The sequence below is a fragment of the Crocuta crocuta genome, unplaced genomic scaffold (assembly GCF_008692635.1).
Source record: "Crocuta crocuta isolate KB4526 unplaced genomic scaffold, BGI_CrCroc_1.0 scaffold162, whole genome shotgun sequence".
Lineage (NCBI taxonomy): Eukaryota > Metazoa > Chordata > Mammalia > Carnivora > Hyaenidae > Crocuta > Crocuta crocuta.
In genome coordinates, this window is record NW_027529433.1 from 7,552,571 (window position 1) to 7,569,349 (window position 16,779).

General features: G+C 39.3%; 1 protein-coding gene across 2 annotated transcripts in view; it reads left to right on the forward strand.

Annotated features, from left to right (window-relative positions):
• The window catches only part of FAM169A (family with sequence similarity 169 member A), a 71,358-nt gene continuing 54,579 nt past the window's right edge, over window positions 1-16,779 (forward strand). For both annotated transcript variants that reach the window (XM_077759936.1, XM_077759937.1), the window contains exon 1: window positions 1-83. The gene's annotated coding sequence lies outside the window, so the exon portion shown is untranslated. The remainder of the gene's footprint in view (window positions 84-16,779) is intronic.

Genomic DNA, 16,779 nt, shown 5'->3' on the forward strand with positions numbered 1-16,779 from the left:
TGAGGCTGGGGGGCAGCCAGCCACGCAGGTGACCTCGGGAGATGCTCTCACCACCTCCCTTGCATTTAACCTCCTTGGAATAGGTATTGTATAGCTTCTCTTCTAGAATGCAGGTCCTTGCAGTTTTGTTCTAATTCCTAGCTGCCCATTGTGCAGCTTTTCGAGGCCTGTGCCCCCAGGAGATCGGTGGGTGAAGCTTGGAGCCCCGGGTTGTTTATGCCTCAGGGATCTGGATTGCATTTACTCCTGTTATTGTCCTTTGGGAGAAATGATGAAACCTCGATTCTGGAAGCTGNTCAAGTGTGAGGATTTTGAGGTGGTTGGGGCTGAACGAACAGGTTACTCAACGACTACGGGAAGGAAAAGTTGTAATTGTGATTCAGAACTGTTGGACCGTTTGTCATTTTCAAGGTGCCTCAGAATTTGGTAATTCTTGTTTTGACTTCTCTGAATGTTCCGGAGTACCTAGTGGATTATACTTGTGCCGTTTGTATTTTATCACTGCATCACAGACAGGGATTAAAACCCGGCATGGTGGCTGTTGCATAATACACACGTTTGGGCCTTGGAGGGAAATCTCCAAAATGGATCTGGGTTTGGTGTGCCACGTATTATCTTGCTTGGATTGATAGGCGATAGCATACAAGGTGTATCGGTTATCTTTGCAAACTGTAGCTTGTTTGTCTCCTATAGGAGAATAGATTTTTAGTGCCTAGTATGGACCAGACTGAGTTTTCCTGTTGAGAGTGGTGGGGCATAGGACAGGGAATGAAATAGTGAGAGGAACCTGGGAAACATCCATGTGTGGTAAGACTTCTAGTACAAACAAAGATAAAATAGCAGGCTTTCAATGAAAGCGTGTAGGTGTCACAGTAGCCCCCTCTTTTTGAATTTATGATGAAGATTGGCTTAGGGAATTTAGAAATAGATTATGACTAGTGATATTAACCAGCTGCAGGAGTGATTAGAATAACCTAAGGTGCTTTACCTGTGGATTTAAGGTTCTACAAAGTTTCAAAGTAGTGTGACCTGAAATTAGTCTAAAATAGTGTTAGAATCATTACAAATGGTATCATTTTCTAATAAAGGTATAGCATATGTCAAAGGACTTAACTATTGAATTGGAGAGAACAAAGTATTTTGTAATTAGATGCTCTTGAGAGTAAAATGTCATTGTCACCCTCCTTATGTAATTACTCTCAACCTTTTTTGAATAGTTGCAGACTCTTCCATTAATTCTTTATAAGCAGGTGATTGCATATCATGTACCCTTCCTAGCAGAAATGTCTTGCCTGCCTCTCATAAATGACATGTTTCAGGAGGAGAATTATGGAGGTGAAAGGGACCTCGGACATGGAGAGATGAGTCTTGTTTTAGGAAACTTAAGGAAGCACTGAGAGTTCTCTAGCGGTTTCAGGTGCCCTGATTGGATGTCTCTTAGGTACCATGGGGAACGAGAATGTTCCTCCCAGCAAGTTAAGCTCTGAGTTCACTTCCTGCAGCTTTACATTTTAATTCTGTAGATACACAGGTTACAGGAGGTTCGCTGAATTGGTACTACTGTATTTTATTAACTCCGGTTTGGATTAATGTAGCTTGAGATTTTGAGCATCATGTTACCAATGTTTGAGAAATTGAAAAGGAAGAAGACCTTTCAGTATTTTTCTCCATTAGCTCCCACCTAACCCTTTCAAAACCATAAACCTGAACATTATGTTCAGCAACGTGCCCAACAATGCAAAGAGATTTACTTTTTGAAGGTCATTAGAATATAAGAGGATTGAGTATTCAGGCAGAGCTTCCAAAACTATCAAGGATTCTGTATAAAGGATTGGTGGTTGACTAGGAAGTGAAACAAAATCATCATGTTTCTTCCTATTTCTAAGATTTTGTGATTCTCACATGAAAGAAATTGCATGGTTTTTGTGTTTAAGATGATTTTCTCTTCACACGTCATTAGGCTTCTGATGCCTTGTATATTTAACCCTGAAATTAAAGTTCTAAATTTGGCATGTTTCATTGGTAGTAGGGTATTTCCCAGTTCTTTGCAACAGTGTAATTACTCAAGGTTGAATTTATTAAGAATGAGATGTCATGGTTTAAAAATAATCAGAGAAAGGCTGATAATATACTAAAGGTATCCTAAATAATTAGACCCATTCAGTTTCAGGGCTGGTATGAGATCTTATCTGCTTTGTAGGGGGGGGAACTACTCATTTAGTCCCACCTGTTCTTTGTCTAGAAAGTTTGTGACTCATCACAGATTTTAAAAAATAAATACCATTTTTAGCTACTACCTGCTCCAGTGAGATGTTAATATTAGGCTACACCAAAGGTTGCTTTCATTTATTCAGCAAAAAACACTGAGTGTCTATTGTATGTTAAGGGACACAAAAACCAGTAGACCTCACCTTCGTGGAGTGTATAGTGAAGTATTGTGGATTAAAATGTTAAGGATTCCTTAAAATCTAATTGCAGACAGATTTTTGCAACTATGACTTGGGAACAAGTCCATTTAATAAATTACATTTTTAAGTTTTATTTTTGTCTTAAAAATTTTTTTTTAATGTTTGTTTATTTTTGAGAGAGAGAAACAGAGCATGGGCAGGGGAAGGGCATGGAGAGAGGGAGACACAGAATCCGAAGCAGGTTCCAGGGTCTGAGCTGTCAGCACAGAGCCCAGTGTGGGGCTTGAATCGACGAACTGCAAGATCATGGCCTGAGCTGAAGTCAGATGCTTAACCAACTGAGCCACCCCGGCATCCCAAATAAATTACATTTTTTAAAAAGGAGTGCCAAAAAATAATAAAAGAAGTGCTAGATTGGATGTATGTGTGGGGGGAAACCGCTTGCATTTATGGGTTGTGCAGTGGGAGGGTTCACTTGCTGAAGGAAACTGAGGAGGGACGAAAACTAAGAAGTAGAATTGTCTGGAGTGTTGTCCAGGGACAGGGGTTAGGGGGAGTTTACTTTTAAGCAGCAGAATGGTCAGTTGGGTTTGTTCTGGCTCAAGGCCCGGAGAGGTGAGAATGAAAACTATCACTGAATTTGGGAGTTGAGAGATTATTGGAGGTCTTAAGATAAGTGATATCCGGGTTCCCTGGGTAGCTCGGTTGGTTGTGCGTCCAACTTTTCATTTCAGCACAGGTCATGATCTCATGGTTGGTGGGATTGAGCCTGGTGTTGGGCTTGGGCGGACAGCCACTAAGGAGCCTGCCTAGGATTCTCTCCCTCTCTGCCCCTCCCCTGCTTGTGCATGTGAGCTCTCTCTCAAAATAAATAAACTTAAAATAAGAGGAGTAATATTATTGTAATGATGAGGAGAGAAGCCAAATGAGGAATGATCAGGTGTGTAGAAAATGCCAATGAGCTTGCCTTTTTGTTATACAGTTATTGATAAATTGTATTATTGGGGTGCCTGGGTGGCTCAGTCAATTGAGTGTTTGACTCTTCATTTCAGCTCAGGTCATAATCCTAGGGTTGTGGGATTGAACCTTGCATCCAGTTTCACATTGAGCATGGAACCTGCTTAAGATTCTCTCTCTCTCTCTCTCTCTCTCTCTCTCTCTCTCTCTCTCCCTCCTCCTCTCTCTCTCTCCCCTTTTCTCCTCTCCCTGACTTGCAGACTCTCTCTAAAAAAAAAAAGGAAAGGGGCATGTGGGTGGGTCAGTGTATTAAGTGTCTGACTCTTGATATTGGTTCAGGTCGTGATCTCCCGGTAGTGAGCTCAAGCCCCACTTAGCCCACTTTGGATTCTCTCTCTGCCCCTTCTCTCATCATGCTCTCTCACTCTCAAACAATAAAGAAATAAACTTAAAAAAATGTTTACTTAAAAAGGGAAAATCAGCCCTGTATAGTCTAAAATCTTTTACACATACACCAGTATATACCAGTGCTTTCGAGTTTGGATTGGTCCCTGATAATACCTGATGAACTAATTCTTGATTCTTCACTTAACAATAATTATTTTTCAGAGGCAGTATAATAGTCCATAGTTCAAGCCAAATAGACAGGTTTGAAGCCTGGATTTGCTGTTTTTAGTTGCCTAGTTTTCTTATCTGTAAAAGGTAGTTATAGTAGGGCCTATCTTAAAATGTTGTTGGTAGAATGAAATGTGGTAATGTATCTAAAGGTGAGTTATTAATATTATCAATGGAACTAGGATAATTTTTAGTACCAATTTCAGTGTTTCTCTTTTTTTCTCTCTCTTTTATTATCTTTTCTTACCCTGTGTACAGTACAACACTTTGTTGAGGTATATTTCAGGCAATAATTAATTTTTCCTTTTTAAAATTAATTGTGAACTACCAGACTTGTCAGTCATAGATTTTGCACTGCATGAGATAAAGTATAAGCCCTTTAAACCTTTTGTAGTTTGTGGATATCAGATGAAGAACCTATCTTTTTTTTTAAAGTTTTTTTTTTTTTCAGTTATCTCTACACTCAACATGATGTTTCAACTCATGATTCTGAGATCAAGAGTTGCATGCTCTTCCAGTTGTGTCATCTAGACATCCCAGAACTTATCTTCTAATTTTAAATGTGGTCCTGGTTTCTATTAATTACTTATGCTCATGATGGAAAATGTGGCTAAATTTACCAAAAAGCAAGCACAATTTTGAAGTCTTGACACTTGGCTTTGGAATAGAATGCATATCTAAGCTACTTGAGGGACGCCTGGGTGGCTCTATAGGTGAAGCGTCTGACTTCGGCTCAGGTCATGATCTCGCAGTTGGTGAGTTTGAGCCCTGCATCGGGCTCTGTGCTGAGGGCTTGGAGCCTGAAGCCTTCTTCGGCTTCTCTGACTTCCTCTTTCTTTGTCCCTTCCCCACTCATGCTGTCTCTCAAAAATAAATGTTAAAAAAATTTAAAAAAGATAAAAGTACTTGAAATTAATTTCAAGACTGAGGAGATTTATTAATAATAATTTGTAAATCATAAAAAAGAAATTGATGTGATTCTGAATAAATTTTGTTTGGAGAATACTTTTTCTGAGTTTCTTCTTAGAATAGCCAAAAAAATAAAAAGCATAGTTTTATAAAATGACTCAGATGGTTTTACAGTTCCATGTACAAATGCCAGTCAGCTGAAGTCTGTGGGCTCTTAGGCCTCCTTTCCAGAACTTTGACACTGGCTTAGATGGAGACTGGGATGTTCTTGTTCCTGTGCATGCAAGGGCCTGAGACCTGTTTCCCCTATCCTGTGCTGGACATACCAGCTATAACTAACGGTAGTCTTTGGTTAGCTAGTTGGCTGTGTTCTCATGTGGTGTAATTCATTTGTTGGTGGCATTTATTGTCAGCATGGCCCATTCTTTTTCCCCTTTAGATACAAGTGAATAACTGATGTTTGGGGGGCGCCTGGGTGGCTCAGTCAGTTAAGCATCCAACTTCGGCTCAAGTCATGATCTCACAGGTCGTGGGTTCGAACCCCGCATCAGGCTTTGTGCTGACAGCTCAGAGCCTGGAGCCTGATTCAGACTCTGTGTCTCCCTCTCTGTCTGACCCTCCCCTGCTCACACTGTCTCTCTCTCTCTCTCAGAAATAAATAAAACATAAAAAAAAAACAAACTCTGATGTTTTCATCTGGGTATTGAGTCTTCACATATTTGAAGGGCAGCCTTCTTGCCTCCCTTCCCCAGTGCTTCCCTTCACTAGCTTCTCCCAATTTCTGTTCCTCATCTCTTGTTCCATGGCGTCCAGATCCTTTGCCATCCCGTTTGTTTTCCATTGCAGGCATTCCAAGTTTTCAGTGTGATTTTTCTTAGAATGTGATCATCCAAGTGAAATCAAAAACTGAATGCTGTCTAACCCAGGAAGAGTGCAGGGTTTCTTTTCCATCTCTGGATCTGGACAGTCATGACCTTAATAAAGAAGCACTGTTCTTTTTTTTTTTTTTTTAATTTTTTTAAATGTTTTATTTACTTCTGAGAGAAAGAGAGACAGCATGAACAGGGGAGGGTCAGAGAGAGAGGGAGACACAGAATCTGAAGCAGGCTCCAGGCTCTGAGCTGGCAGTCAGCACAGAGCCCGACGCGGGGCTCGAACCCATGAACCGTGAGATCATGACCTGAGCCGAAGTCGGACGCCTAACCAACTGAGCCACCCAGGCACCCCAAAGAAGCACCGTTCTAAGGTTATTTTGCTTCAGCTGAAGAAAAACTTGCCCACGGTTCATGTTGAGTCTGTCTTCTCACTTTCAAGGTCTTGTTTGTCTCTGTCCTAGAGCAAGGAACAGTTTAAGAACTATAATGCCACTTAGTGAATTTCATTTTTTTCTTTAGCTCTATTGTGTAGTAATTAAGTAACTATTTAGTAGGCATTTTACTTTGTCAGTTCTTGTGTTTCTCTTTTACTTGTTAACTTTCAGACAGTTGGCTTTGTTTCTTATTTTGAATTTCTAAAAGACATTTCATAGGGTTTATATTCTCCGAGGCCTGAATTTTTTTTACCCCTCATTAACTCCCTGTGCCCATTGTGATAATGTGGCTGCATTGACTGCATGACTTCTCCACCATCCTATCAGATTATTCTCAAGTTCTTGCTGTTGCAAAGAGAGTTGCTGAGAACATTTTCGTGCGTGCGTCCTGGAACCCTTTGCTGTGTGTAGGCTGGCTGTGTCCATGCGCAACAGAATACATGATGCCATCTCATTTCTCAAGTATTTGAACCCATTTACACTCTTATCCCTGTGTCTTTAAAAAAATTTTTTTTAATGTTTATTCATTTGAGAGAGAGACAGACAGACAAACAGAAGTGGGGGAGGGGCAGAGACAGAGAGGGAGACACAGATTCGGAAACAGGCTCCAGGCTCTGAGCTGTCAGCGCAGCTGTGAGATCATGACTTGAGCCGAAGTCCGACGCCCAACCGGCTGAGCTACCCAGGTGCCCTTTTTACCCCTGTGTTTTAAGTGACCCTGTTGATTCAGTACCTTCTAACACTTAATGTGAATAAATTTCTTAATTTTTGCCCATCTAGTGGGTACAAAATAGCATTTTTTAAAAATATTTTTTTATTTATTTCTAGGAGAGAGAGAGAGACAGCGTGAGCAGGGGAGGGTCAGAGAGAGAGGGAGACACAGACTCCGAAACAGGCTCCAGGCTCTGAGCTGCCTGTCGGCACAGAACCCGACACGGGGCTCGAACCCACGAACCGTGAGATCATGACCTAAGCGAAAGTCGGACGCTTAACCGACTGAGCCACCCAGGCGCCCCTAATTGTGGTCCCAATCAGCATTTTCCTGATTATGAGTAAAGCAGAGAATTTCTTTATATGTGTTTATTAAAAAAAAACAAAATCAATTGGCTTTGTATTGTGTAGTAACCATTTAAAAATCCGGGAGACAGTGCATCTAAAGTCTGAAGAGGATATTGCAAGATTTAAGAAATCTAACTCTTACAGACTGACCAAACAATACGTTTGATGAGTTGTGATACTTGTGTGATCAGATTCATCCTTTGGCTTGACCTGGGAACCTGGCCAACAGGTTAAATCCCTTGGAGACAGATTGTCTATAGGTTTAGAGCCTGACTGCCCCTTAGTAGGTGTATGATTTGGGGCAACTCACTTAAATTCCCCACACCTGAGGCTCCTAATTGGGAGAATGTGTTAAGGATATCTGCCTCAGAGGGTCATTTGGAGGAATATGTGAGATAAGATGTATAGAGTGTTAAGCTCACGCCTAGTGAAAGGCAGACAGACATTAAATGGTAGTTCTGTCATCATTGGAAAACACATTTGAGTTTTAAAAAATAATTAGGAATGAATTTTCGATGATACGACTCTTTTGTAAATTAAAACGTTTTTCCCCTTTTTTCTCCAAGTAACCAAGTATAGTTACAGAAGTTACTAGTTAGAAGAGACAGTAGATAATTTGACCCATCCCCACTTTTCATGTTTGGAAAAAAATGGATGATGCTTCCCTAGAGTTCTGAGCTTGGTAGTGTAGATGAAGAAAAATAAATCACATTCACATGTGGTAAGTATATTAAAAGACATATGCATAGGGTACTTATCAGAGTTTCTCTCCTAGTTTGCCTTTAGTTCTATTAATCCATCCTACATAAAGCTGTGGGTAAAACTGTCCGGCTTAAATGTCTTTTTCCTGCTCAAGATCCTTAAATTGCCTCCTGCATCCCAAATAAAGTTCAGACTCTTTAGTCTGGTATTCTTGGCCTTTTATGTTCTGTACGGAGTTTATTTTCTTTGTGTTTCTACCACGACTTCCCCTAAAATACCTTAACTCTCCTGGTAAATGCAACGAGCCATTTTCAGCATGCTCTCTGGCTTCCATTTAGGTCCTCTCCTCTATCTCTGTTGAAGGTCCGTGTATTGCTTTTCATGTAGCCGCAGAGCCATACAGGTCTCTGTGGTGTTTCTTCCTCCTGGCACCACTGTGTGATTTGTTTATACAAACTTTTGTTCAGTCGTTCATTTATTTGGAAAATATGGATTGAAGTCAGATAGGAAGGCTACTGCTGTCACTTACTTACCTCTTCTCCTGGGCTTGCTGCCCGTGAGAGGCCAGAAAACAATTCACTGAATCTGGGTAAGCACACCCACCCGAGGTTGCAGGAGGTGTGCGAGAACAGGTGTGTGGGGCCATGGCTGAAGTGCGGAGTTGGGAGACGCCCAGAGGGAAAGAGGTGCGGCTAGCCTGTGGTTCGGAAGCTGCTGTTTTTCCAAGTTGGTATGCTCCTCTGCACACAGTGGCAGCCTTTGGTTACATTTCTTAGTTGTGTAGTGAAAGTATTAGGGGATGGGGTGGTGGTTGTGACTCAGCAGAATATTTCATAAATCATAGGCCAGAATGAAGCCCCAGGTTTTGCTTTTGTTTTTGCTTTTTCTTTGGGCTAGGTGTAGTTTCTTTAAAGTGAAAACATCAGTCTCTGTGGTTTCAAATGAGACGAGCCTATGTGATACTTTGATGTCAAAGATAGCTGCAACATTGTGCATTTTGTTGAGACTCCGGTTTTTAACAGTTGCCTGCGTCCTTGAGTTTTGCTGTGCCAAACTCCCGTTAACTTCAGTGAAGCATTATAAAATGAGATCTGTTATATGGTAAATAAGCCAGGTCAAAGGATTTTAGTTTGTCTGATGTTGAAAAGAAAGACAAAATTTTATGGTGCATTTATTTAAATCCTTCTTACTGGGTGTTTTCCCCCCTGAGTTATTTATTTCTTTATATATTTACTTTATTTTTGAGAGAGAGAGTGAGTGGGAGAGGGGCAGAGACAGAGAGGAGACACAGAATTCGAAGCAAGCTCCAGGCTCTGAGCTGTCAGCACAGAGCCTGATGTAGGGCTCACACTCAAAAGCTGTGAGATCATGACCTGAGCTGAGGTCGGAGGCTCAAGGGCCTCCCAAGCTCCCCTCCCAGAGTTTTGTCAGCTGCTTCTGTGAGATAGAAACAGTGTTCAGTAATCCAGGTCATGAAGTACTAGCGTAGCTGCTGGCGTGTTCTTGAGGCAAATGTATTCTTTTTTGCAGTACAATATGTAGTCATTCAAGTGGAAGCTTCAGTTAGAGGCACATTTCTGTTTCTTTGCATGTGTATCTGAGCAGTGTAAGTAGTTTTCTATTTTTTTTAAAAGTATTTATTTCTCCTGAGAGAGAGAGAGAGAGAGAGAGAGAGAGAGCGCAAGCACGAGCAAGCAGGGGACGGGCAGAGAGAGGGAGGGAGAGGAAGAATCTCAAGCAGGGTCTGCACTGTCAGCACAGAGCCTGACATGGGGCTTGAACTCACTAACCGTGGGGTCATGACCTGAGCCAGAACTAAGAGTGGGGACGCTAAACTGACGGGGACACTCAGGTGCCCCAGGACTCTATACCTTGCTCAAAATGTATTAATAGTTAAGAATTGAGTATCCATTCTTGTGTGTGGGATAAAATTTAGTATTTTGTGTTGTGACTCATTTTTGCTTATGAATCTGTGTCATCCCAAGAGTCCCGTTTTGCCTCCCCAAGATATAATACGTCCCCCCCATATTCTCTCCCTTGCAGTTTGCGTGCAGGTGTGTAAACTAAGTTTCGTCAGTCAGATGCATCCAAAAGAGATTACATTTTCATGTTTTAAACCATTTCTTAGATCTGAGACAATCTTCCTAGTTATCAGGAGAGGATGAATTCTTAGAAAACTTGTAGTATTTCTCTTGATGTCTGCAATCAGTCTTTAACCATGTTAGGACTCCTGAAATGCTCTACTTTTAGACATAGGGTTGTGATAAAAAGAACAGGCCTCAGAGTCACACTGCCTGGGTTAAAGTACTAGTGCTAGTTAACTAGGGTGTGCCCTTGACCAGGTTCCTCAGTTGCTTTGTGTCTTAGTTTCCTCATCTGGCAAGTGAAGATAATTAAATTCATCCCTTCATGGGTTTGTGATAAAAACTATACCTGGGAATACATGTGAAGTGTTTTGAATAGAACAGGCACACAGTCTGTTATTGGCTCAGGGATTATTACTTCAGAAGATGATTTTGCTTCCTACTTAAAATAAAAACAAGCAACAGTTATGAATGCTTTTTAAACTTCCTGCTCCATTAGCCATAAATTTACAGGCAGTCTTCACCCATAGGTGATCACATCTTTTTTCCTTCTCAGAGGACAGAAATGGATTAGTGCACAGTGTGGAGCCGACCTGACATTTGATAGCTGAAGCACTTTGTTTACTCACTGGTTTCATTTTTGTCATGTTCACAACCTTAGCTAATAATGGACAAGGATTAACTAAAATTTAGAGCCTTGTGTAGGGCAGGATGGGTAGAAGAATAAAAGCAAGGAAGAGAGATTGTTGAGCTAATGTAGTACAGCGGCTAGGTGAGTTAGGGAAGAAAAGGATGTTAGAAAAGAGAAAACGCAAGAATCAAGAGAAGAATCATAGTAAGGTTTGGAAACAGACTTTTTGTGTAAAAGGTTGAGAGCATTACAGCTTATGTTGCTTGGCTACCTAACCTATTTTCAATGTTGGGGAAACAGGAGAGGTAGGATCATGACTTGGATTGGTTGAGATCATTATTTTTTTTTCCTAAGAACGTTTTCAGCTCTAAACTGCCCATATTTTTTTTGATGTTCTTTTCCCCCTAAAACCCCCAAGTGAACATTTCTTTTAAATAGTTATATAAATATTTAGGAAAAAGGGGTAGAATTATTAAAAGATGAATGTGAAGTAGCTGATGGGCATCTTAGAATTCTTACGTAAGAGGTATTAGTATTGTGTTTTTATACAAGTTAGCCAGGATTAATGAGCATAACATTTGCTTAATTTATAAATTAATTTGGACACTTTTTACACTTCATTATCCATTCTGCGTAAATTTTTTGATGAGTTAGTTTGCTTAAGGCAACACTAAGCTTTCTCATTCATGTAGAATCTATTTAGCCTTTTTGGTTTATCTCAGGGGCAGAGCATAAAGTACTTGACAGAATTTGATCTGACAGCTTTACAGTTATGTAACATAGAACAGAAGCTTAAAAACAACAAAAAAGAGGGACAAGTGAGTGATTTATCATAGCAACCTATATTTCTCCCTAGAGCTTTACAACTTTTCTCTTGCCTCTAAACTGTAGCAGAACCATCAGAAGGCTAGTAATTTTCAGTCTTAACCAATATTTTTTATAAATAATTATAAACATTTAGAGGTGAAAATGTCCTTAGGATTATCCTGTTCAGTTGCATCACATTACTAATGAGAATATAGAAGCCTAAAGAGGGTAAGTAACTTGCTCAAGGTCACTGACTTAGCTAATGACAGAGCTGCCCAGGAACCAGGGTCATCGGATTCCAATTCCTCTTTCTGGTGTCATGTGTGAGTAGAATATTTGATAACAAGATAATAATTGTAGTATTTTTCATTTTTTTTTTTAAACGTTTTATTTATTTGTAGGAGAGAGAGAGAAAGAGACAGCGTGAGCAGGGGAGGGTCAGAGAGAGAGGGAGACACAGACTGAAACAGGCTCCAGGCTCTGAGCTGGCAGTCAGCACAGAGCCCGACGCGGGGCTCGAACCCATGAACCGCGAGATCATGACCTAAGTGAAAGTCGGACGCTTAACCGACTAAGCCACCCAGGCGCCCCTGTAGTATTTTTCAAAAGGAGATTTCATATAACCATGACAGGATTTTGAATATTGAGTAAAAGTTATCTTGGAAGGTATACTTAATTGTCTGAACCTATTCTTGTAGCCCTCCCAGTGGTATGGCACTCTGTTTCTTCATCTGTAGACTGAGGCTGATAGAAATCTCTCACTATATATCCAGTGTGGCTCTCTCTCTAAAGTTTTGTATATGGTCACTTCACAGTAAATACTACCTGTTGCTGTTAACCAACTGATTTATAATAATTTCTGTCTTCATTTAAATACTATCAGGTGATTATTTAGCCAATAAAACGGAGCACTGAGAGCAACTAGTAATAAAAATAATGGATTTAAGGACAGATTTGCAACACAGAAACATTTTAGAAGAGGTGTATGTGTGTGTCTGTATGTGCGCCTTTGGAATTAGAGAAATACTTTCTAATTCTTTTCATATTAAACACTATGACACTATGGTTGTTTTTAAACTATATTCGGAAAACACAACTTCTAAGTTTCTCTCCCCAGTAATGCTCTTTTTGCAAATTTCAGAATATTTAAATTGTAGGACTACAGGAAAACAGGATTGTTTCATGGTGTATGTGTGTGGGCGTGTATGTATGAATAATCTTTGGCTAGTAATAAGCCCAGAAGCAATTATTTTTCTCTTTGAAAACTGAAATGTATAAAAGTTGAGGACTGAAGCATAATAATTTTGTTTTTAAACTTTAATTAATTTAGTCACGTTGTACTTGCCTTTAATCCCATACTTATAGTGCAGTGTTTTCTAAAATGTGCTGATGTATTCCTGGTGATTTAGGAGATGCTCTTAAGTGGTGTTCGGCCGAACATTTAAATGATGGTAGTTAAAAATTTTAATACTGATTAGGAAAACGTGTAATCCACGTGTAATATATCACATTGGTGGTTTTACAGTTACGGGTGAATAAAATATTTCTTAAAAAGGTGATTGGAGATTCTGATACATATTGCCAGCTGCAACCTTAAAACTGCTGTGCTAAGTGAAATAAGCCAAATGCTAAGAGACCATTACTCTATTGCCTAGAATAGGCAAACTCATAGAGACAGGTAGCAGAATGGTGGTTACAGGAGCTGGGGAAAGAAGAAATGGGGAATTCTGGCTTAATGGGTGCATAGTTTCTTTTTGGGATAATGAAAAGTTGTGGAAATGGACAGTGCTGATGGTTTCATACAACAGTGTGAATGTGCTTACTGCTGCAGAGTTGCAAATCTAGACATGGTTAAAATAGTAAGTTTTATATGCATGTACTACTAAATTAAAAAAACCAGAGGGGAGGTAATAGGATGAGATGTGTGTGTATTTTTAAAGAAGCAAATTGAGGGACGCCTGGGTGACTCAGTCAGTTAGGCAACCGACTTCAGCTCAGGTCATGATCTCGCGGTCCATCAGCTCGAGCTCTGTGCTGACAGCTCAGAGCTTGGAGCCCGCTTCAGATTCTATGTCTCCCTCTCTCTTTGCCATTCCCCTGCGCACACTCTGTTTCTCTTTGTCTCTCAAAAATGAATAAATGTTAAAAAAAAAATTTAAAGAAGCAAATTGAGGGACGCCTGACTGGCTTGCTTGGTAGGGCATGTGACTTTTGATCTCAGGGTTGAGAGTTCAAGCCCTGCTTTGGATGTAGAGCTCACCTAATAAAAAAAACCTAAAAAATAAAAAAAGAAGTCACTTGACAAATCTTAAATGGTGATGTAGGCACTTAACACATTGTAGAAAATGTTCATGGTGGTATGCAAATTATTGAAGGTTGAGCAACACGGGAAGAAAGCTAAATGGCTTATGAAGACTGGCAATGTGTTTCATTCTCCATCTGCTGTGGACTAGTGGGTGGGCTGACACATGGTTTTTACCTGAAACGTACTAGATAAGAAACTGAGATCCATGTAAGATGTTTATTGCCTTAAAGTTGTCTTATTCTGGGCTGTGATCTTGGGTTCTTTATTCAGGTCACCTACTTTGCCTATTTAATAGAATTGTTGTCTTTTCAATAATGAAACTAAAACCTGCTTTTAAAACATGACATTAGCATTTAAAATCTTTTAAGAACCATACCATAGTAACAGATGAAAAAGAAAATCATCTATAAACTTGCTTTCCAGTCAAGACTATTTTTCATTCTACGTCCATTTTGTATTCTTTGTCTAGAATGCTGTATTATTTATATATGATTATAATCAACTATTGTTTGTAGATCAGGTTTTTGGCAGCAGGCTTTAAATATTAACTTCTGTTTTATTCTTTATTAATAAATTTTTTTTAATGTTTTTTTTTTGAGACAGAGAGACACGGAGTGTGAGCAGGGGAGGGGCAGAGAAAGAGGGAGACACAGAATCTGAAGCAGGCTCTAGGCTCCTAGCCGTCAGCGCAGAGCCCGATATGGGGCTCTAACCCAGGAATTGGGAAATCACGACCAGAGCTAAAGTCGTACACTTAACTGACTGAGCCACCCAGGAACCCCTGTTTCATTCTTTAGATTTTAATTACTGTTAGCAAGTGAACTTTTAATTTTTATTATTAAATTTTTTTTTAAAGATTTTATTTTTAAGTAATCCCTACACCCAACAAGGGGCTCAAACTCAAAACCCCGAGATCAAGAGTCATAAGCTCCACCTACTGAGCCAGCCAGGCGCCCCCAGCAAATGAAATTTTTAAATGTGTTTCATTCATACATAGCTTGTTCTGGTAGCTAATTTTCTTTTTTTTTTTTTAATTTTTTTTTTTTAACAAATAGTTTATTGTCAAATTGGTTTCCATATNAGAAGTTGCTGTGGTGGAGGTCACTGGTAGCTAATTTTCAAGAGAGTCTTTAAAGTTGGTTTAAGGGAGATAGTATAAAAGAAATCTTTTTCGAGCCTTATCTAGTCAAAGGTATGGACCATTAAATGTCTCTTGGGGTGCCTGGGTGGCTCAGTTGGTTGTGTCTGCCGTTAGCTCAGGTCATGATCTCACGATTTGTGAGTTTGAGCCCAACTTTGGACTCTGCTGTAGGCATGGGGCCTGCTTCAGGTCTTTCATCCCCGCCCTTGCCCTGTCCTGCTTGTGCTGTCTCTCGCCCTCTCTCTCAAAAATAAATAAACTTAAACAAAAATCTCCATGTTTTACATGGGTATAAAGCTGGACTCTTTTCTATAAGAAAGTAAGTACAGTTTATACATCCTCTTAACTAGTATCCTAATTATGTATCTTTTCATCTACTATTGACCATTTGTTTTGTGTTTAGTTTCATCTAAAATTTTAGTCTTCATTAGAATTGTTAGATTGGGCTATAGAATGTAATGATGTATTTCCTTACTTTGCTTTTACATACTGACTTTGACAGAGGTAAAAAGATTGCCTCAAACTAACAAATAAGCTTGATTCACAGTATTGCTGTTTTATCCTTTTCTGACTCCAACATCTTACTTATATAGGCTCCTGGTGATCTCTCTTAAAATTTTTAGTTTTTTCATCCCCTTTTTATAAATTGCTGGAAATCTTTTGGCATTGCTTTATTCAATAGTTTCACAAATTATTTTTGCTTTCTCCCTTTATTTAGACATTTATATTTACCAGTGGGCTGAATTGGTGTGTTCTATTTCTAGGTTTTGATTTTAAAAACTAAGACCCAATTTGATTTAAAAAAAATATATACAGCATTATTTGAGTAAAATAATAAATCATTTGAATAAAATTAGCTTGCCAGTCATATGTGCACCAAGTTTTAAAGTTCTTGAGACCAAGATTTCAGATTATGGTAAAAAAAAAAAGTTCTTCTCATTTATCCTCATATCTTCAGACTTGAGAAAAATATATTGAGTTATATATAATTGTTACTTTATATGTCCTGTCTTAGGTGTTTATCTCATATTTCCATTAGATACTCATTTCTTGCCTACTGATACTTTTATTGTGATAAAATGGATCTGAAGGTCACTTCAGAGAAAAATAACTTGTATTTTCTGAGTTTATTTTCTGCCTTTCCCTTTAAAATTTTTCCTTTATTGAAACTGAAGAAGTTATTGACAAATATAGCAGTTGGGCTTTTCAGTTTTTATTTTGGGTAAATATAAAATGGGAAACTTGTAAAACAAAATAATCTGTACTGATTTTATACTTTGTTTAAGAACTGGTTGCAAAAGGGGCACCTGGGTGGCTCAGTTGGTTAAGTATCTGACTTCACCGCTAGTGGGTTCAAGCCCTGCATCAGGCTCTGTGCTGACAGCTTAGAACCTGGATAGGAGCCTGTTTTGGATTCTGTCTCCCTCTGTCTCTGCCCCTCCCCCGCTCATTCTCATTCTCTTTGTGTCTCTCAAAAGTGAATAAACATTAAGAAAAATTAAAAAAAAGAACTTGTAGCTCAGTATTTGACATAGATTGTAAGTTGTTAACTTTTTGTTGTGGAAATTCTGAAGAATACACAAATCAGGATTCTCTCCATAATGCATCTAACAGGTCTCTTAAGTTTTCCCTTCTCTCCCTTCCCGTCCCCTTTTTTATTTATTTACTTGTTTATTTATTTTAAATTGAGTTGTATTATTATTATTTTTTTAATGTTTTATTTATTTCTGAGAGAGAGAAAGAGAGACCGCGTGAACAGGGGAAGGTCAGAGAGAGAGGGAGACACAGAATCTGAAACAGGCTCCAGGCTCTGAGCTGGCTGTCAGCACAGAGCCCGACATGGGTCTTGAAC